This window comes from Giraffa tippelskirchi, chromosome 3 (genome assembly GCF_054371585.1).
Source record: "Giraffa tippelskirchi isolate mGirTip1 chromosome 3, T2T-mGirTip1v1.2.pri, whole genome shotgun sequence".
Lineage (NCBI taxonomy): Eukaryota > Metazoa > Chordata > Mammalia > Artiodactyla > Giraffidae > Giraffa > Giraffa tippelskirchi.
In genome coordinates, this window is record NC_137277.1 from 155,339,356 (window position 1) to 155,363,007 (window position 23,652).

Sequence of the window (23,652 nt, forward strand, 5' to 3'; positions counted from 1 at the left end):
TCTTTCTCTGAAGTTTTTAGGAACAGAATGAGTAACTTGTCTGGGAATAATGCCATCTTGAAATCTGAAGGACAGGCTGGAATTTCCAGATCATTTAATATAGTTCTATCTTATCACTTGCTTTTCAAACTTTCAATGCATTCATTGATAGCCAGCCTCCTACAAAACATTGAAATAATCAACATGTGGCTTGCTTGCCTTTCTCTGCAGTGCAATGTTACTCATAATGTTACCTGAATCCTTACCAGGCAACTGGTGATTTATCTCCCAAAGCCTATGAACCATACACCATGGGAAAAATTAAGTGAATTAGCATCATCCTATGTAGACTTCTTTAGTACATAAACACTTACATAGTTACACTGAATTCTCACAAAACAACTCTGAGGAACACATTCTTCTCATTTTGCAATAGGGGGAAAAACCAGTTTATTCAAGGCAAACCAGCTGACTCCAGATCTGTTCCTCCTGCCAAGAAACTAAATTTTTCTATATTGTCCAATAACTCCCAAAATTAACTACAAAGGATGGCCAACTGGGCTTTACAGAGACCACTGCAAAACAGGCAGGGAAACTGTTTTAGTGTTAGGGGAGAGGCAGAACTTTTCCAAGCACTCCTCACAATGTGGTGAACAGCCAGCTTCAGAGTCTGACTGTGTCTGAGCCCAGGATTTCAGATTTCTATGAAGCATAGTAGTCTCCCCTAACCCATGGGGTATACTCTCCAAGACCCCCAGTGGATGCCTGAAACTGCAGAATGTACAGAACCCTATATATACAGTTGACCCTTGAATTCAGAGACCTGGGACACCAACCCCTGTAGCTGGCCAGGATCCTCTGTCCATGGGATTCTCTAGGCAGGAATATTGGAGTGGGTTGCCATTTCCTCCTCCAGGGGATCGTCCTGACCCAGAGATCGGACCCGAGTCTTGTGCATTTCCTTCATTGGCAGGTGGATTCTCTACCGCTGAACCATGGGGGAAACCCATTACTATCTACTACTGCTGCTGCTGCTAAGTCACTTCAGTCGTGTCCGACTCTGTGCGAACCCATAGGACAGCAGCCCACCAGTCTCCTCCGTCCCTGGGATTCTCTAGGCAAGAATACTGGAGTGGGTTGCCATTTCCCTCTCCAGTGCATGAAAGGGAAAACTGAAAGTGAAGTCGCTCAGTCGTGTCCGACTCTTAGTGACCCCATGGACTGTAGCCTACCAGGCTCCTCCGTCCATGGGATTTTCCAGGCAAGAGTACTGGAGTGGGGTGCCATTGCCTTACGTTTATTGGAAAAAAAAAAAACATGTATAGGTGGATGTGTGCAATTCACATCCATGTTATTCAAGGGTCAACTATACTATGCTTTTTCCTATACATATATACCTTTATATTTTAATTTAAAAATTAGGCACAGTAAGAGATTGACAATGATAATAAAAAAAGCATAATTATAGCAATATATTGTAGTAAAAGTTATGTGAATGTGGTCTCTCTTTATCAAAATATCTTATTGTACAAGTTTGACAACTTTTCAATCTTAACAATGCACTCATCATGCATTGCTGCTATAATTTTTGCAGCTTGAGGTGCAACAGCAAAACTAGTAAAAATTTCTTTTTTCCTTCTTCACAATTTTACAACTAGAAGATTCATTCTTACTGTAGGTCTTAGCAACCTCAGCATCTGATTTTTTTCTTTCCTTATTAAGTCAGGAACTTTTACCTTTTCGCTTAAAGGAAGCACTTTACAACTCCTCTTGGGCATGTCTGAATTGCCAGAATCACTACTGCTGTGCATTGGGTCCATTACCAGGTAAAATAAACGTTAACTGAACACAAATATGACAGCTGACAGATGAGAGGTCTGCTAAGTGACTAATGGGGGGCTACCTTGGAAATCAGTCCTGGATATTCATTGGAAGGACTGATGTTGAAGCTGAAACTCCAATACTTTGGACACTTGATGCGAAGAGCTGACTCATTTGAAAAGACCCTGATTCTGGGAAAGATTGAAGGCAGGAGGAGAAGGGGATGACAGAGGATGAGATGGTTGGATGGCATCACCGATTCAATGGGCATGAGTTTGAGTAAACTCTGGGAGCTGGTGATGGACAGGGAGGCCTGGTGTGCTGCAGTCCATGAGGTTGCAAAGAGTTGGACACGACTGAGTGACTGAACTGACTGACTGACTGACTTTGGACTAAGAGATGATTCACATCCTGTATGGACACTTTCATCAAGCTATCCACAATGATGCGCAATTTAAAAATTATTAATTGTTTATTTAATGAATTTTCCATTTAATATTTTCAGACCATGGTTGACCATGAGTAACTGAAATCATGGAAAGCAAAACCATGGGTAAGGGAGGACTACTGCAATGGTATTCATCCTTAGGCATTTCACTTGCAAGGCAGTCTGAATCTTGTAGATAAACAGTGGCTATTCTTACATTAGTAAGTTACTCTCCCTCCACTCCATCATTTTGCTCATGACCAGAATAGATCATTCCTTAAGTCTCATCACTCTTTTTCTCCACATATTATTATGCAAGTACTTAATATTTGTGGCAGAACAAGAAGAGCAGTACTCTTCTACTTAGACCTCATAATTACTTTGAAATTTCTGCCTCAGCATCTTTACTAGCACTTGTAAAGAAATGTAAATACTTTAATGTTACAAAAGGGAATGACTGGAGTGTTGAATCATACATGTATGTTTGCCTGATGATTCAAAAACTATCAATCTGGAGTGAAACTCTTTATCATTATGTTTCAGTATGTACTTGGACAAATTCACTGTTAAAAATTAGATTCAGTTCAGTTCAGTTCAGTTCAGTCACTCAGTCGTGTCTGACTCTTTGCAACCCCATGAATCGCAGCACGCCAATTAGATTAGCATTTGTTAAAGAAACATTTTTGCTTAGAATCTAAATTAATACATACATTTAAAATAGTTCAAATATGCAGTCAATGTTTATTAAATAATTTATTACTATTTATTTATTTAATATCATTACCACATGATGTCATGTATACTGAGTAAACACTGACAGTCTGACATAGAGTAATGGTAAACTAAAAGTTATTATTGTTTTGTAAGTCTAAAGAACATAATCCTATATACTCTTTAATTTTGTTAAATTTTACATTTTTTTTCTCATGGTACTTTGATCCATTGCTATTTTTTAAAAGACTTTGCAATAGTAAACAACTGAAGCTAAAATATATACAGGTTATATTGCAATATTGTTAAGATGTGCTTATTATCCATTTCACTCTCAGATCTTATCTATTTCAACTCTTTTGTAGACTCTTCATATTAATCTTAGTTTTCTTTAACATTAAAAAAGCTATTTATTAATATTTCCAAAAGAACATGGAGATTAATAGATTAAGTGCAATCTTTTGCTTAATCTGTTCAATAATCACCCAACAAAAATGATTTTTAAAAAATAATTCTGATTATAATTGTGTATTTGTGTCACCATAATTAGGTTATGTGCTATTGGAGGAGCAAAGACTTTATTTTAGTAATTTGTACATTCATTTATTCATTTAACACTTATACATTATAAATATCAGGAGCTGGCCTCCAACCACATTGGAATCCATGCATTTATCTCCATTTTCTCCACTACCATAATGGACCTATTCATCATCGACTCTTGCGTGAACTCTCACAACAGCCTGTTAAGTTTTCCTCCCACCCACAAAAGAGCTCTGGGTTAATTTATGACTATCTTCAGCAGGAGATATGTTAATAGGATGCTGATTCATTAATTTCCTCATCCATCTTTCTTGGAAGAGATCAGCTTGTTAATTTTTTTGGCTGTAGATATACAGATATTTATGTATGGAAAGAGAGAGGAGAGAGAGCAACAGATAGAAACACTAGGGGACAAGAATTAAGGAAAAGAAGGGCCACTAAAGTTATCTGAATGACTAAAACACTTAGCCACACTGAAGGAAGAATTATAATACAAATGCAGCTTATTTCTATTCACTTTTATAAGAAAATATCTCAATTAAACACTACATATTTGTTTAGTCATGTCCAACTTTTTGCGACCCCATGGACTATATAATAGTTCATGGAAATCTTCAGGCCAGAATACTGGAGTGGGTAGCTGTTCCCTTCTCCAGGGGATCTTCCCAACCGAGGGATTAAACCCAGATCTCCCACATTGCAAGCAGATTCTTTACCAGCTGAGCCACCAGGGAAGCCCAATAAAAATATCACTGACCCTTAAAAATCGGTTAGAGTGTACCTATAAAATGTACTTGAAAGATAATTAGAGAGAATTTTGTAAAGAAAGAGTGGTTATTGAATCCAATTATGGTCAAGAGAAAATAACACTAGAGGTATTTTACTTTGTTTGCTTTAAAGCAGAACGTGTACTTGATGTACCTCCAAAAAGGTGTCTAATTGGTTGTTAGGAAATGGGGGACATAGTCAATAAGAGTGATAAATATTTATAGTATTGAACAGAAATGGAGTGGAAAACTACATTCATGGCACTGAGCCCTTTGACCATATTACAAAGAATACCTGTTTCGAAAAGAATTTTAAAACATCATGACTTTAAAGAAAAATAGGGGAAGTATTTTACATTTACATATCAATTTCTATTAAATAATATCTTTTTGTATTTTCTCATATTTTTATTTCAGCATGTATTATTTTATCATACAGTAATTTATATAATATGTATAATATACAGTAATTTATGCAATATGCGGAGAAGGCAATGGCAACCCACTCCAGTACTCTTGCCTGGAAAATCCCATGGATGGAGGAGCCTGGTAGGCTGCAGTCCATGGGGTCGCTAGGAGTCAGACACAACTGAGCGACTTCCCTTTCCCTTATATAATATGTGGGAATAGAAAATATAAATAATTAAAATAGAAATAAATACCCATTTTATCGCTTTTTATTGCATGTAATTAATCTTATATATCATGAATATTTCCCCCTCCATTACAAATTCAAGACAGACTATGGGTCAAGACCCTGAACTCTGAAGTCAGAAATTCTGGAATTAAATTCTGCTACTTACTATTTGTGTGCTTTTGCTTACTCAACTTCTCAAAGATTTAATTGCCTTATACTAATAATGGGATGATAAAAGTAATACCTATCTCATGGCACTGATGTACAAACTAATTAGATTACATGTAAAGAACTTAGCATAGTGCCTAGCACATACTAATGCCCATCAAATTATTTTTATCATTTTAATGACAGCATATTTATCTCATTATAATGCTATACTCAAATTTATTTTACCAATTCACCTCCAACACTGCTTCCAAATTTTGTCATTATTACCAAAGCTACAATGAACATTCCTATCACAAAATATAATTTTTATTTTTTATGTACTCCTGTTGTAGATGGAATTGCTGGTCAAAAAGCATACCCATTTGGAGAGCTTTTCAGTCACTTATATTTGTTTCAGGAACAAAAAATATAAGACAAAAAAGATACCTCAGTTGTAGAAATATATTAATATATGCCTGATAAAATTTTAACTACACACTGAAGATAGGGGTAAGGGGAAACAAAAATAGATTCATGACATTATGCCCTTAGCTGAGGGAAGTTCAATCAAAAGAAACAATGTAGACTGCATGTAGGTGACTGGGATAAAACTTACAAAAGCCATCCATAATAGGTTAAAGGCCAAGCATTTCAGAACATTCCAGCCTTGGGATAGCAGCCTGAAATAATTAATCCTGGCACCAGTTCTTTCAGGAGGACATTGACAGGCATTATCCTGTGAAGAGAGAAGAAAATCAAAATATAAAACATGTCAGTACCAAAAGAATGCTGAAATCCTGTTAAGCCTACACACAGAGCACAACTACTATTTTCATTTGTAAATGGAAGAAAAAATAACACAGATTAGGATACCTTCATTTGGAGGGCTGATAAATTCAAAGCAATGGATCAATCAGCCTCTGAAAAAAATAATATAAATCCAAAATAAAATGAAATCTAATAGGATTTCAGCTATGTGTAACTCAGCAAGAGAAGAGATGGGCTGGAGGCTTAGTGAAGAAGTGTGGAAAGTCAGTAGCCAGGCAAGAGTCATGGGATTGGGCATATGTCCTCTCTATTCACATACACTCCTCCATGTTACGATGTGTCCTACTCCATATCTGTGAAGTAATGTTGCCATGGGAAGCTCCAAGGCCCCCTGAAGTTAAGAATTACAACTATAGAAAAGCCTTATTTAAAGAAAGCAGAACAGTACATGATTATCACCTATGCAAAGTTTGCAACATAATACATGATTCCCTTTGTTCTAGATTTGTATGAAAATTGCAGAATTTTCAACACAAGAGAAACTAAAAACAAATTCATGAAAAAGCACAACAAAAGATGTATTTCTATATTCTTAATTTCAGATACTGTATATAGTTTCTCTCTCCAGATAAAAGATATTGAAATATTAATGCTTAGTAAAGCTAGTTTCTAGAGCTATAGAAACAGTAATGAAAAACAAAAATTTTAGGGTTCACTGAACCAGTGCATGGGGGGTAAGAAAATAGATAAAAATACTACCTAGGTTTTTGTCTCTAAGGTGGAATTAGAAAATCAACTGTAAGTGGATGTGGGCTAAACATTCTCAAATTAGAGGGCTCAAATAACCCCATGAAGCTAGGAGGGCGTATTCATTAAAAGCTGCTTCTCGTTAAGCTCTTAACTACCTGCTGTATATAAAATTTCAATAAATCCTTCCAACCATTTGATGAGAATACTACTTTCCTACTTTAGATAAGAGAGTTTGTGTATGTTGTCCAACATCACACAGCTGTTAAAAGGCAGAATCCAGATTCAAACTTAGCAATTTTTCTGTGATTTCAAAGCCTGTTACTGAAAACATGAAGTTAAAAAATGCTTGCTCCTTGGAAGAAAAGCTATAACAAACCTAGAGAGCATATTAAAAAGTAGAGACACCACTTTGCTAACAAAGACACATATAGTTAAAGCTATGGTTTATGCAGTAGTCATGTACGGATGTGAGAGTTAGACCATAAAGAAGGTTGAGTGCTGAAGAATTGATACTTTCGAATTGTGGTGCTGGAGAAGACTCTTGAGAGTCCCTTGGAGGGCAAGGGGATCAAAGCAGTCAATCCTAAAGGAAATTAACCCTGAGTATTCATTGGAAGGACTCATGCTGAAGCTGAAGCTCCAATACTTCAGCCAACTGATGCGAAGAGCTGACTCACTGGAAAAGATCCTGATGCTGGGAAAGATGGAGGGCAAGTGGAGAAGAGGGCGACGGAGGATGAGATGGTTGGATGGCATCACTGACTCCATATGCATGAATTTTAGCAAATTTTGGGAGATAGTGAGGGACAGGAAAGCCTGGTATGCTGCAGTTCATGGGATTGCAAAGAGTTGGACATGAGCTAGCAACTGAACAACAACAACAACTGAAAACATTCCTGTCTAACTTTGGTTAGAGACAGTAGCTCATTTCCAAGGTGGAGCAGACTTATAAAACCTGGCTGCCTGTTTAAATGTCAGATTTGTATCTGGGGTCAAAATAGATTATATATAATCTTGATATAGGAATATCAGGCATCACTCTCATTTACCAAACTTTCAGATCAACTGTAAATTGTAAAGCTTAATAACTCAGCCAATAAATTGTAGGAGAGATTTACCTACCTATAGGTCAAATAGAACTGATCTCTGTTTCATTTTAAAAATTAATTAATTAATGCCATTAAAAGACTGAGATATAGAATAGGCATGAGAACGTGGATGATTAAAATAGAGGATATAAAAACAAGGATAAGGACTAGGTGAAGACATTTTAAGGATTAATGATTAGAAAGAAAAAGTGAAATGTGGTTAAGTGGGAGTAAAAATAGGATACTGAGAAATGTTAAGACCATGTGGTTGCCAAGGAGATACCAAATCGTGCTGTGGATGACCTAGCTAAGAGAAATATTCATCACAGAGAAAATAAATGATTTTGAGAGAGATATAAAGACAATCATATTCTAAAGCAGCATATGGGGAAATAAGACATACTAGAACATTTGGTTTTTGAATGCCTGGTAACAAAGAAATGTTCGGGAAAAAATAGCAATAGATTTAAGAATGCCAAGGTTGGAGAATTATCTGTATAAAGGAAGAAATACCAGAGAACAATAAATGCATTTTCAGTAAAGGGCACTGGAGGATAATTATCTACCAGAGAATACAGAGCAACTTTGCTGGTGTCACTGAGCATCAATAACCAGAAAAACAACCTTTGTGCTAACTTGCCCATAACAAAATTACTTGGAGTCCTGAATAACTTTCTGATTTGCAATACTAGATTTGCAGAATCAATTTATTTATACCTATCATTTAATACATTCTGCATTGTCAGCCACCAGGTGATTGCTGATGCTGTATTTATAAAACAACATGTAATCACTAACATTACTGTCACTATAGTTAGAAGATATGAGCAAAGCACAGTACAAAGAAATGCATTTTTCTATTAAACCCGAAGTATTTGGTTTATCTCTACCTATTACATGGCACTGAGCTCAATGCCTTGTATATACTACTTGGTTATGAATTCCATGGAACAAAGCATTAATACTAACTACTCACAATGATAAAGTGGGAGTACTTTTAGAATGAGAAACTGGGGGGAACAGTTGGAATTTTATATATATATAAACTATTTAACATTGTTTATATTTTCTCAAATTTTTATAACTTTGGTTCATAAAACTTAATTTTTAATGGAGCAAAAATTTTTTTGAAAAAAATGGTGAAACTACTTGAGTTTGAGAATATCATTGGTGGTATCATCTACACACAACTAATTTCTCACTAACTTCTGTCAACATAAGAAAGAATTGCTCTTTGGTTTACTTGACTCTATTACTTGGTAAGTGTAGAAGAACGTGTACATGCTTACACACTGGGTTGGCCAAAACGTTTGTTTGCGTTTTTCTGTAAGGCCTTACAGAGTGCGTGCTCCAATAGAGCATCCTGCACTTCTCAGAAAGAATTGTAAAAAAAAAAAAAACCAAAAAACAAAAAAAACCCAACAGATTTTAAAGAAATACATGGAAATTCAATTGATCCAAAAAAAAAAAAAAGAGAGAGAGAAACTCATACTTAGTAAAGATATCACTGTGTTTAAAGGGAAAGAAACTTATTGCATATAATATCCAATTTATTCTTGACAATTGCAAACGTTCACATTTCTTTCCCACATACCATTTTCAGATTTTCGTCACTCATGAAATCAATCAGCTTCATCTCAAAAAGCATATTTCAAAGAAACAGACCATTAAAATGCATCATTCACCTGTTTCATTAGCTTAGTTTGGAGCAATATCAATAATACTATTCTGAATTTCTATAAAAACTTTTCTTTAGGGATAAAGTTTAAGGAACTGTTTAATAAATAGTGATATAAACCATATAAGTTTTGAAATGCAGCTTGGTCAAGATTTCAAATGCTGGCCTGGATTTTAGTTTGATCTAAATAATAAAAACTACTCCATGGTAAAATATGAATATATTCTATTTGATTTAAAATAAAAATGAATTCCTTGAGATAAGTTGTCAGATGTTCTGGATTCTTCATGTGAAAGAGCTAAAATAAAACAAATGACATTCAAATATTTTGATTCACTATTCAAGGGACTAGTATTATACCTTATGCTTTAATTTGAGGAATATCTTTAAATGTGCAATATATTTTAGGTGATAGCTTAGTTAACTACTTGTTTTTTTCTCTTTCCCCTAGTGATTTCACAATACAATGGCAATAGACAGGTGGGGGCACTGCATGTGACTAGGAGGCTTCTGGTACTCTTCAATTCATGTTAAACTACATTTATCTCTGTGTTTTCAATCCTATTAATTAAAAATACAAAGACTTATTCAAAGTGTCACAACAGTCACTGCAAAATTACTTGGCCTCTAGATATCTGAAGACCTTGTCTTGTGACCTTGTCAAGTACAATAATTTTTGAAAAGTGACACTCTAATTGGAAATGCTTTCCTTAATTATATTGGCTACTTTCAGTATGAGGTCATCATTTAAACACCTGTTGGTGTTTTGAGTGAGGAGCCTATGTGTATGGTTAGGTGGACTTGCAAGGATGAGAACCTGAGAAGCCAGAGTGAAAGTGAAAGTATTAGTCACTCAATCCTGTCTGACACTTTGCAATCCCATGAACTGTAGCCCATCAGGCTCCTTTGTGCATGGAATTCTCCAAGCAAGAATACTGGAGTGGGTTGCCACTTCCTTCTCCAGGGGATCTTCCTGACCCAGGGATCTAACTAGGGTCTTCTGTACTGCAGGCAAATTCTTTACCATCAGAGCCACCGGCAAAGCCTTAGAAGCCAGGAAGACAGTATAAATGATCTATAATGTGTTAGAAAAACAGTATTTTTATTTATCATTTCTTGCACTCTCAAGTATTGTCCATATTACTTTTGTATAAGCAAAATAGGCATAAAAGAAGAATAGGCAGCTGTTGCTGGAGACTTTTTTCTGAAGAATTGGAGATTGGTTGAAATATCACATTGTCCAAGGTCTGAGCGTACTCAGTAGCAATCATCATAACCCAGGCCCGCTTAAAGTACAGCATCAAAGTACTGTTGTTTGTTGATGGAAAAATACAAAGCCTCTGAATTATCCCCACTGGCCTTGGGTTAAACTGACTTGCGTGTCAGAAACAGTTCAACTCTGTGCCTTTTTCAGCACAACTGTACTCAGATTATGACTTCCTTTCCAAAGGTAAGAACAGCTCCGAGGTACTGCTGATCAATTTTATTAGTTGGTTTTTAAGCACCTGACAAGACACGGAAGGGCCACTTGGCTTCTCTTGGCAGCCAGAGTGTATGGTATCTTGTGCTATAATATTCATCATTTACATCCTCATAGCGTTGTCACTGGAGGAGGCAATGTCAACCCACTCCAGTATTCTTGCCTGGAAAATCCCATGGATGGAGGAGCCTGGTGGGCTACAGTCCATGGGGTCACGAAGAGTCGGACATGACTGAGCGACTTAACTTTCACTTTTCACTTTCGTGCACTGGAGAAGGAAATGGCAACCCACTCCACTGTTCTTGCCTGGAGAATCCCAGGGACGGCAGAGCCTGGTGGGCTGCCAGCTATGGGGTCACACAGAGTTGGACACGACTGAAGTGACTTAGCAACAGCAGCAGCAGCAGCACTGTCACTTCACAAGAATAAATACTGTCATTTTATGTTGACTAGGACATTACCCTGCAAAGCTGGAGGTGCAGCCAAAATATCTTTGATCAGTGAGAGAGTATCATTCAGGTAGAATAGGGCAAAAGTGCTATTTTGCACAAGACAATTATACTCTGTAGCAATGTGTATTATCAAATGGCCTCTTTTGAAATGCTGAGTTGTACAGAGTATTGAGAAGAACTAAATCATAATGACTCATCTTTGGAGAACAACTTGCTTACATATTAGAATTTAATCAATTTGGATATAATAAATTTTCACAGCATTTATTTCAGCCTCATTCTACTATCATACACTGCAGATGCTAGAACGCCAAAACCTATAGGTGCTCCATGCTCTTGCAGATAGGGTTCTGGAAACATTGTTTACTACTTTCTGCCATTTAGAAAGAAATGTGTGAAAGTAGCTCCAAATGAATATTGATGATATAAAACAACAATAATAAGGCATCTTAGAGTTTAAAATATTGAGAAATAAAATATATGACAATTGTACATGAGTCAGGAGGGGATATACGTGAAATTAACGTGTTTTAAGTTTCTTGCATTTCTAGGAAGTGGTAAGAGGATGTATGCAGGTTGTAATCACTAGCATAATCACAAACAGGCCAATAAAAGAATGTACAATAGAGCTATCTAATAGAGGTAATTTGAAATTAAAAAATAGTTGATTAATCCAGGTAAAGGAGAGATAAGAAAGCCTTCCTCAGCGATCAATGCAAAGAAATAGAGGAAAACAATAGAATGGGAAAGACTAGAGATCTCTTCAAGAAAATTAGAGATACCAAGGGAACATTTCATGCAAAGATGGGCTCAATAAAGGACAGAAATGGTAGGGACCTAACAGAAGCAGAAGATATTAAGAAGAGGTGGCAAGAATACACAGAAGAACTGTACAAAAAAGATCTTCACGACCCAGATAATCACGATGGTGTGATCACTCACCTAGAGCCAGACATCCTGGAATGTGAAGTCAAGTGGGCCTTAGGAAGCATCACTACGAACAAAGCTAGTGGAGGTGATGGAATTCCAGTTGAGCTATTTCAAATCCTGAAAGATGATGCTGTGAAAGTGCTGCACTCAATAAGCCAGCAAATCTGGAAAACTCAGCAGTGGCCACAGGACTGGAAAAGGTCAGTTTTCATTCTAATCCCAAAGAAAGGCAATGCCAAAGAATGCTCAAACTACAACACAGTTGCACTCATCTCACACACTAGTAAAGTAATGCTTAAAATTCTCCAAGCCAGGCTTCAAATGTACGTGAACTGTGAACTTCCAGATGTTCAAGCTGGTTTTAGAAAAGGCAGAGGAACCAGAGATCAAATTGCCAACATCCGATGGATCATCAGAAAAGCAAGAGAGTTTCAGAAAAATATCTATCTATTTCTGCTTTATTGATTATGCCAAAGCCTTTGGCTGTGTGGATCACAAGAAACTGTGGAAAATTCTGAAAGAGATGGGAATACCAGACCACCTGACCTGCCTCTTGAGAAACCTGTATGCAGGTCAGGAAGCAACCGTTAGAACTGGACATGGAACAACAGACTGGTTCCAAATAGGAAAAGGAGTACATCAAGGCTGTACATTGTCATCCTGCTTATTTAACTTCTATCCAGAGTACATCATGAGAAACGCTGGGCTGGATGAAGCACAAGCTGGAATCAAGATTGCCGGGAGAAATACCAATAACCTCAGATATGCAGATGACACCATCCTTATGGCAGAATGTGAAGAAGAACTAAAGAGCCTATTGATGAAAGTGAAAGAGGAGAGTGAAAAAGTTGGCTTAAAGCTCATCATTCAGAAAACTAAAATCATGGCATCCGGTCCCATCACTTCATGACAGATAGATGGGGAAACAGTGGAAACAGTGGCTGACTTTATTTTTCTGGGCTCCAAACTCACTGCAGATGGTGATTGCAGCCAAGAAATTAAAAGACGCTTACTCCTTGGAAGGAAAGTTATGACCAACCTAGACAGCATGTTAAAAAGCAGAGACATTACTTTGTCAACAAAGGTCCGTCTAGTCAAGGCTACAGTTTTTCCAGTGGTCATGTATGGATGCGAGAGTTGGACTATAAAGAAAGCTGAGCGCTGAAGAATTGATGCTTTTGAATTGTGGTGTTGGAGAAGACTCTTGAGAGTCCCTTGAACTGCAAGGGGATCCAACCTGTCCATCCTAAAGGAAATCAGTTCTGAATAGTCATTGGAAGGACTGATGCTAAAGCTGAAACTCCAGTACTTTAGCCACCTGATTTGAAGAGCTGACTCATTTGAAAAGACCCTGATGCTGGGAAAGATTGAGGGCAGGAGGAGAAGGGGACGACAGAGGATGAGATGGTTGGATGGCATCACTGATTCGATGGACACGGATTTGGGTGGACTCCGGGAGTTGGTGATGGACAGGGAGGCCCGGCGTGCTGTGGTTCTGGGGCCACAAAGAGTCGGACATGACTGAGGGACTGAACTGAACCAGGTAAAGAAGAGAAAGAAAGGAAACATACAGCACTTGGACAAATATAAAACAATAAGATGGTATATTAAAACCTCAAGGTAAATGAATTATAGTAAATGGAAACAGACAAAATAGATCACAATTGCCAGACTGGAAAAAGAACAGAACTCAATTCAATGTTGCATAAATTGCTTATGACTTAAAAGAAAATAAAAGGGACCAAAAGGAAAGATAATGGAAAATGAATACATCATGTGAACACCGGGGAAAAGAAAGTCGATAAAGGTAGTCTAATATAAGACAAAGGAGGTTTTAAGACATCACCACAAAAAAGATGAATATTTTGTAATTATAAAATAGCCAAATCAACCAAGGATGTATGATCATTTTGAATGTGTTTAGTATAACCTCAAATATGTAAAGCAAAAATTGGTAGAATTAAAAGAAGAATTATATAATCACAGTAGGAGACTTCAACTCATAGTCTTCAGAAATTAATCAAATGGGCTAACAAAAGATCAGTAGGAAATAAAAATTTAAAAATACAAATTGAAAGTTGATCTAAAAAAAAAGAAAGTTGATCTAGTATATATAGATATAGAACATGACTTAAAAAACTGAAGGCTACACATTATTTTTAAGTGTAAATGGGATATCTGGCAAAATGAAAGAGTTTAGCCTCAGACAGAGTAGAAAAAAAATTTTAAAGCTAGAATAATAACAAAACTATAATGTAGAAAAACTAAAATGTTTAGAAAGGAAATAATACTCTACTAAATAACCTACGGATCAAGAAAGAAATCACAATGGAAAAAAATTAAGACTAAATGATAATTAAAATGGCATATTTGTGAGATGGAGATAAAGCCATACTTATAGAGAAAGTTCTTGTCTTAAATGCATATATTAGAAAAGACTCTCACCTTCTATATAAGGAAGATAGGAGGAAAATGCCATATAAAACTCAAGGAAAATAGTACAAAATAAATAAGAAAAATGATAAAAAAAATCATCATGATAGCAAAGAATTATTTTCTATTTCAACAAAGGCAAAAGTTGGATTTTCAAAGTGACTTTAGAAATGATAGAGCTTTACTCCTTGGTATATAACCAAGCTAAATGTCTATCAACAGTGAAGAGATAAGAAGATGTGGTTTATATAAACAATGGAACTACTCAGTCATCAAAAATGAAACATTGCCATTTGCAAAAACATGGATGGACTTAGAGGGTACTCTGCTAAAGTGAAATAAGCCAGACAGAGAAAGACAAATACTGTATGACATCACTTATACGTGGAATCTAAAAAATAAAAGGAACTCGTAAATACAACAAAAAGGAAGCAAATTAATAGATACAGAGAACAAAGTAGTGACTATCATCGGGGAGAGGGAAGAGAGGAGGGGCAACATAGGAGTTGAGGTTTAAGAAGTATAAACTATTATGTATAAAATAAGCTATAAGGATATACTGTATAATACAAGGAATATAGCCAATATTTTATATTAATAGATTATAATCTTAAAAATTGTAAATCACTATATTGTACAGCTGTAACTTACATAATATTGTACATCAAAATTGTACATCAATTACTAAAGTATACTTCAATAAAAAATAAGATGATAACCAGCCCAGAGAAGCAATATTCATTAATATTATGGGAGGTATTTATCATCAAGTGTAAATTACAAACAATCACTATTATTGCTTTTTAGAGTTAATAAAGAACTGTTTTCCTTTTTCTTTAATACTAAGACTATAGCAGCTGGATGAAAAAAGGAAAACAGTTCTTTAGCCTATGTACTGTCAAGAAATCAAGAAGATAATGTGGTGTTCTCTCTTTTTTTTTTTTTTTTTTTTTTTTTTTTTTTTTTATAAATTTATTTATTTTACTTGGGGGCTAATTACTTTACAATATTGTAATAGTTTTTGCCATACATTGACAAGAATCAGCCATGGGTTTACATGTGTTCCCCTTCCCGAACCCCCCACCCACCTCCCTCCCCCTCCCATCCCTCTGGATCATCCCACTGCCCCGGCCCCGAGCCCTTGTCACATGCATCGAACATGGAATGGTGCTCTGTTTCACATATGACAATACACATGTCTCAATGCCATTCTCCCAGAACGTTGGAAGAATTAATATAGTGAAAATGAGTATTCTACCCAAAGCAATCTACAGATTCAATGCAATCCCTATCAAGCTACCAATGGTATTTTTCACAGAACTAGAACAAATCATCTCACAATTTGTATGGAAATATAAGAAACCTCGAATAGCCAAAGCAATCTTGAGGAAGAAGAATGGAACTGGAGGAATCAACCTGCCTGACTTCAGACTCTACTACAAAGCCACAGTCATCAAGACAGTATGGTACTGGCACAAAGATAGAAATATAGATCAATGGAACAAAATAGAAAGCCCAGAGATAAACCCACGCACATATGGACACCTTATCTTCGACAAAGGAGGCAAGAATATACAATGGAGAAAAGACAACCTCTTTAACAAGTGGTGCTGGGAAAACTGGTCAACCACTTGTAAAAGAATGAAACTAGAACACTTCCTAACACCGTACACAAAAATAAACTCAAAATGGATTAAAGATCTAAACGTAAGACCAGAAACAATAAAACTCCTAGAGGAAAACATAGGCAAAACACTCTCCGACATAAATCACAGCAGGATCCTCCATGACCCACCTCCCAGAATATTGGAAATAAAAGCAAAAATAAACAAATGGGTGTTCTCTCTTTACCTAGATAAAAGGCCACACATGATCTGGAGTATATTCACCAAAACTCTGCCCTGCTGAAGCCTGTAATAGAATAATTTGGGTTTGTATTTTGCTCTGTGCACACCTCAGGAGTTCCAAGAAGGCAGCCAAGCCCTTAATATCATACAGGGTACAAGAGTGAAAGCCATCTGAATTCTACAGCTCTTCCTGACTCTTGTCAATGCCTGCACTCACTGAAGAGGTATGGCCATGAGGCCTAGAAGCAGATGGAATAGCTGGAGTGATTTTTAGGGCAACAAAGGGAAAGAGGAAAAGTTTTCTTGATATTGGAAAGAGGTCAGGATTTAGAAGGTTCACTGAGATACAGAATCTGGCAAGACAAGGGGGTGTCTGTACAGTGCACCCAGAGAGGCTGGATGCTTTGCCCCTAGTCCTCTTAGAGATTCGTGAACGCCAAGCAGGGACTAGAAGTGGCAGAGAAGCAGAGTCTAAAAAGACCAAACTAGCTGGATAATGGCCTTCTCCATACTATCCAGTAAGATCTAAGGATCCATAACTAGAGCTATGATCCTCACTATGCTTTGGCACCATTTAAGATCCCAAACATTTGCACAACACTTGGGACAGGAGGGCTTCCTTGGTGGCTCAGCTGGTAAAGAATCTGCCCGCAGTGCCGGAGACCTGGGTTTGATCCCTGGGTTGGGAAGATCCCCTGGAGAAGGGAACGGCTACCCACTCTAGTATTCTGGCCTGGAGAATTCCATGGACTGTATAGTTCATGGGGTTGCAAAGAGTTGGACATGACTGAGCAACCTTCACTTTCACTTGCAACTTGAGACAGGAGAGCAAAAAAGGTACAAATTACCAATATTATAAATGAAAATTACGTGTAAAATAATTAAGATACCATAAACAATACCAATAAATCTGAAAATTTAGAAAAGCAAGACAACAATCTGGAAAAACACAACATATTAAAAACACATCTAAGTAGAAATAAAAATCTAAATACCTTTAATAAATAAATTTAATTTATAATTGAACAACTTGCCACAAAGAAAACATTAGGCCAAGGTGGCATCCTAGAATACTCTCCTAATAATTTTTAATAAAGAATACCAAACCTAAACAAATAAGTTTGGTATGCAAAATTTTCATCCAAAGATTAAAAGAAGGAAAATTTCCAAACTTATTTTATAGGGTCAAATGTTTCATAAACATAGATGTTGGACAATGAATATGAAACATGAATATAAACTATTAACAATCCAAGTCCAACAACATAGAACAAAGATGATAACATCATAACCCAGCTGAATTTATTTCAGGAATTCAGGATTGGCATAATAATCAAAAATAAACAAATCTCCTGATCATATTAGCATGATAAAAAAGAAAAATTATAGGATTATCTCACTAGATGCTGTTACAGAGAGAATAATGTTCCCCTCTCCTGAGGATGTCCACACCTCATCTTCAAAATCTACGAATATGTTATTTACATGACTTCCGGTTCCATCACTTCATGGCAAATAGATGGGGAAACAATGGAAACAGTGAGAGACTTTATTTTCTTGGGCTCCACAATCACTGCAGATGGTGACTGCAACCATGAAATTAAAAGACGCTTGCTCCTTGGAAGAAAAGCTATGACAAACCTAGACAGCATATTAAAAAGCAGAGACATTACCTTGCCGACAAAGGTCCATCTAGTCAAGGCTATGGTTTTTCCAGTGGTCATGTATGGATAGGAGAGTTGGACTATAAAGAAAGCTGAGCTCTGAAGAATTGATGCTTTTGAACTGTGGTGTTGGAGAAGACTCTTGAGAGTCTCTTGGACCACAAGGAGATCAAACCAGTCAATCCTAGAGGAAATCAGTCCTGAATATTCATTGGAAGGACTGATGCTGAAGCTGAAGCCTCAATACTTTGGCCACCTGATGTGAAGAACTGACTCACTGGAAAGACTCTTTTGCTGGGAAAGATTGAAGGTAGGAGAAGGCAACGACAGATGATGAGATGGTTGGATGGCATCACCGACTCGATGGACATGAGTGTGAATAAGCTTCTGGAGTTCGTGATGGACAGGGAAGCCTGGTTTGCTACAGTCCTTGGAATCGCAAAGAGTAGGACATGACTGATCGACTGAACTGAACTGAATATATATATAATATACAAATTATACATTATATATACATATTACACATATTTACATATTATTTTACATATTTATGGTTTTCCCTTGTAACTCAGGTGGTAAAGAATCTATTTGCAATGCAAGAGACTGGGGTTTGATCCCTGGGTTAAGAAGATCCCCTGGAGAAGGGAATGGCTATCCACTCCAGAATTCCATGGAAAGAGAATCCTGGCAGGCTATGGGGTCCATGGGGTTGTAGAGTCAAACACTACTGGGTGACTTAACATTTTTACCTTTACTTTTCCCTAAGGATGTACATACTCAATCTTCAAAACCTATGAATATGTTACTTTATATGGCAAGAAAAATTTGCAGATGTGATTAGGTTAAGGACCTTGAAATGGACAGATTAACCTGACATATGTGGCTGACTTTATTTTTCTGGGCTCCAAAATCACTGCTGATGGTGATTGCAGCCATGAAATTAAAAGACGCTTACTCCTTGGAAGGAAAGTTATGACCAACCTAGACAGCATATTAAAAAGCAGAGACATTACTTTGCCAACAAAGGTCCGTCTAGTCAAGGCTATGGTTTTTCCAGTGGTCATGTATGGATGTGAGAGTTCGACTATAAAGAAATTTGAGCTCTGAAGAATTGATGCTTTTGAACTGTGGTGTTGGAAATGACTCTCGAGAGTCCCTTGGACTGCAAGGAGATCCAACCAGTCCATCATAAAGGAGATCGGTCCTGGGTGTTCATTGGAAGGACTGATGTTGAAGATGAAACTCCATTACTTTGGCCACCTGATGTGAAGAGCTGACACATTTCAAAAGACCCTGATGCTGGGGAAGATAGAGGGCAGGAGGAGAAGTGGACAACAGAGGATGAGATGGCTGGATGGCATCACCGACTTGATGGACATGGGTTTGGGTAGATTCCGGGAGTTGGTGATGGACAGGGAGGCCTGGTGTGCTGCAGTTCATAGGGTGGCAAAGAGTCGGACACGACTGAGCGACTGAACTGAACCATGTGGGTGTATTCTAGTAACATGAGTCCTTAAAAGTGAAAACCTCTCCCAGCTGTGGTCCAGGAGATACAATCTGAGAAAGAATGAACTCCCACCTCCACCTGCCTCCATCCATACTGGTTTTAAAGATTGAGGAAGGAGGCCGAAAAACACAACAGCATCTAGAAGCTGGAAATACTCCTCAGCTTACCACCAGTAAAAAAAATACATGTATATATATATATGGGGACCTTGGTTATTTAACCACAAGGAACTGAGTGCTGCCAGTATCTAAAATGAGCAAGTTCTCCTCTACAACCTCTTGTAATGAAGGTAGGTCTGTGGACACTCTGATTTTAATCCTGACTCATGCCAGGCTTCTGATCTACAAAAGTATAAAATACTGTATTTTTCTTAAGCTACTAAATTTGTGGCACTTTGTTATGGCAGCAAAAGAAAATTAATACAAAGATATAAAAAGCTTTTGATAGATTTCAATACCCATTCATAACTTTTAATATTATTTGCAAAATAATAAGTAGTTTTTTCATCTGATGGAGAATGTCTACAAAAGACACATTTATATAAATATCATACTTAACAGTAAAATATTGAAAGTATTCTCCCTGGGATAAGGGAATAGACACAGTTGTATAATATCACGACATATCCAACAGTTTTCTAAAGGTCATAACCAGTAACAAAGCTGAGCAAAAGAAGTAAAATTTCTAAAGATGGGAAACAAAGACTAAAGCAGGTAAAATGACTGTGAATGGCAAATTCTAAAAGAATCCAAGGGAAATAAATAGAATTGAAAATTTAATTTTTTTATATTATTCATTTCACTGGATACAAGGCTATACAAAAATTAATTTTATTTTTATATATCAGCAATAAAAACTGTTTTTTAAATGATGCCATTTATCAGAGGAAAACATTAATACATACAAATTAACCTGTGCAAGACATACAATAACTCTTCACATAAAACTAAAAAAAATTATTGAAATGTATCAAATAAGGCCTAGTTCAAGTTGCTGATTTTTCCAACTGTTCTATACATTCAATGAAATATATAATTTATTATACTAATTCTAAATTGTATAGCAAAGGAGAAAAGGAAAGATATTCTCATCTGAATGCAGAGTTCCAAAGAATAGCAAGGAGAGATAAGAAAGTCTTCCTAAGAGATCAATGCAAAGAAATAGAGGAAAACAACAGAATGGGAAAGATGAGATCTCTTCAAGGAAATTAGAGATACCAAAGGAACATTTCATGCAAAGATGGGCTCGATAAAGGACCGAAATGGTATGGACCTAACAGAAGCAGAAGATATTAAGAAGAAGCGGCAAGAATACACAGAAGAACTGTACAAAAAAGATCTTCACGACCCAGATAATCACAATGATGTGATCACTCACCTAGAGCCAGACATCCTGGAATATTAAGTCAAGTGGGCCTTAGAAAGCATCACTATGAACAAAGCTAGTGGAGGTGATGGAATTCCAGTTGAGCTATTTCAAATCCTGAAAGATGGTGCTGTGAAAGTGCTGCACTCGATATGCCAGCAAATTTGGAAAACTCAGCAGTGGCCACAGGACTGGAAAAGGTCAGTTTTCATTCCAATCCCAAAGAAAGGCAATGCCAAAGAATGCTCAAACTACCGCACAATTGCATTCATCTCACATGCTAATAAAGTAATGCTCAAAATTCTCCAAGCCAGGCTTCAGCAATACATGAACCGTGAACTTCCAGATGTTAAAGCTGGTTTTAGAAAAGGCAGAGGAACCAGAGATCAAATTGCCAATATCTGCTGGATCATCGAAAAAGCAAGAGAGTTCCAGAAAAACATCTATTCCTGCTTTATTGACTATGCCAAAGCCTTTGGCTGTGTGGATCACAATCAACTGTGGAAAATTCTGAAAGAGATGGGAATACCAGACCCTCTGACTTGTCTCTTGAGAAATCTGTATGCAGGTAAGGAAGCAACAGTTAGAACTGGACATGGAACAACAGACTGGTTCCAAATAGGAAAAGGAGTACGTCAAGGCTGTATATTGTTGCCCTGCTTACTTAACATATATGCAGAGTACATCATGAGAAACGCTGGGCTGGAAGAAACACAAGCTGGAATCAAGATTGCCGGGAGAAATATCAATAACCTCAGATATGCAGATGACACCACCCTTATGGCCGAATGTGAAGAAGAACTAAAGAGCCTCTTGATGAAAGTGAAAGAGGAGAGTGAAAAGTTGGCTTAAAGCTCAACGTTCAGAAAACAAAGATCATGGCATCTGGTCCCATCACTTCATGGGAAATAGATGGGGAAACAGTGGAAACAGTGCCAGACTTTATTTTTTTGGGCTCCAAAATCACTGCTGATGGTGATTGCAGCCATGAAATTAAAAGACGCTTACTCCTTGGAAGGAAGGTTATGGACAACCTAGATAGCATATTTAAAAGCAGAGACATTACTTTGCCAACAAAAGTCCATCTAGTCAAGGCTATGGTTTTTCCAGTGGTCATGTATGGATGTGAGAGTTGGACGGTGAAGAAAGCTGAGCACCGAAGAATGATGCTTTTGAACTGTGGTGTTGGAGAAGACTCTTGAGAGTCCCTTGGACTGCAAGGAGATCCAGTCAATCCATCCTAAAGGACATCAATCCTGGGTGTTCACTGGAAGGACTGATGTTGAAGCTGAAACTCCAATTCTTTGGCCACCTCATGTGAAGAGTTGACTCATTGGAAAAGACCCTAATGCTGGGTAGGATTGGGGGCAGGAGGAGAAGGGGACGACAGAGGATGAGATGGTTGGATGGCATCACTTACTCGATGGACATGAGTTTGGGTAGACTCCGGGACTTGGTGATGGACAGAGAGGCCCGGCGTGCTGCAATTCATGGGGTCGCAAAGAGTCGGACACGACTGAGGGACTGAAGTGAACTGAACTGATATGAATGTGTATAAGTTCAAGGGTAAAAAATACAATTTTAAAGAATCATTTTGAGAGCGTACTCTATAAATTATTAAAACTTAACATAAAGCTATAGTAATTATGATAGTGTGTTCTTCTCACAAGAACAATTAAATAGACAAACATAATAAAATAGAGAATTCAGAAACAAACATTAGATCCTTGAATTATAATAAATTGATACTCAGTTCAGTTCAGTTGCTCAGTCGTGTCTGACTCTTGAGACCCCATGGACTGCAGCACGCCAAGCTTCCCTGTCCATCAACAACTCCTGGAATTTACCCAAACTCATTGAGTGGGTGATGCCATCCAACCATCTCATCCTTTGTCGTCCCCTTCTCCTCCCACCTTCAATCTTTCCCAGCATCAGGGTCTTTTCAAATGAGTCAGTTCTTTGCATCAGGTGGCCAAAATATTGGAGTTTCAGCTTCAGCATCAGTCCTTCCAATGAATATAACTCAGATCATTTGAAAAGGGAGAGTGTTTTCAATAAATGTTGCTGAGTGAATAGGAAATTCATGGTTTAAAAGAAAGGCTTTTATATCATACCATCCACATTAATTTCAGCTATACGGTACATCTACATATAGAAAGTGAAAGTGTTAGTCACTCAGTTGTTTCCAGTTCTTCCTGACCCCATGGACTGTAGCCCGCCAGCTCCTGTGTCCATGGGATTCTCCAGGCAAGAATACTGGAGTAGGTTGCCATGCCCTTCTCCAGGGGATTTTCCCAACCCGGGGATGGAACTCAGGTCTCCTGCATTGCAGGCAGATTCTTTTACCATCTAAGCCACCAGGGAAGCCCACATCTACATACGAAACCTAATCAAAAGGCTTCTGGAAATTAACATGGAAAAATGCCTTACAACCTTATGTTGGGGACAGCCAGGCTGAAGAATATCCTTCAGAATATGCTCTCTGACTACAGTGCAAATAAGTTAGAAATCAATAAAATAAGATATCTAGGATACTAAACAATACAATATATTGAATTTAAATGACAATTATAAACACAAAAGAAATCAGAAAATACTTTAACCTTAAAGATAATTAAAATGAAACATAAAAATGTTAAGATGCAGCTAAAGCAA

At 37.2% G+C, this 23,652-nt stretch overlaps 1 long non-coding RNA gene across 4 annotated transcripts in view; it reads right to left on the reverse strand.

The window, feature by feature from the left end:
- Positions 1-23,652, reverse strand: part of LOC145542894 (uncharacterized) — a 193,499-nt gene that overhangs the window by 163,711 nt on the left and 6,136 nt on the right. For all 4 annotated transcript variants that reach the window (XR_014080216.1, XR_014080214.1, XR_014080215.1 and 1 more), the window contains exon 2: positions 5,652-5,771. This is a non-coding gene — a long non-coding RNA (uncharacterized LOC145542894). The remainder of the gene's footprint in view (positions 1-5,651; positions 5,772-23,652) is intronic.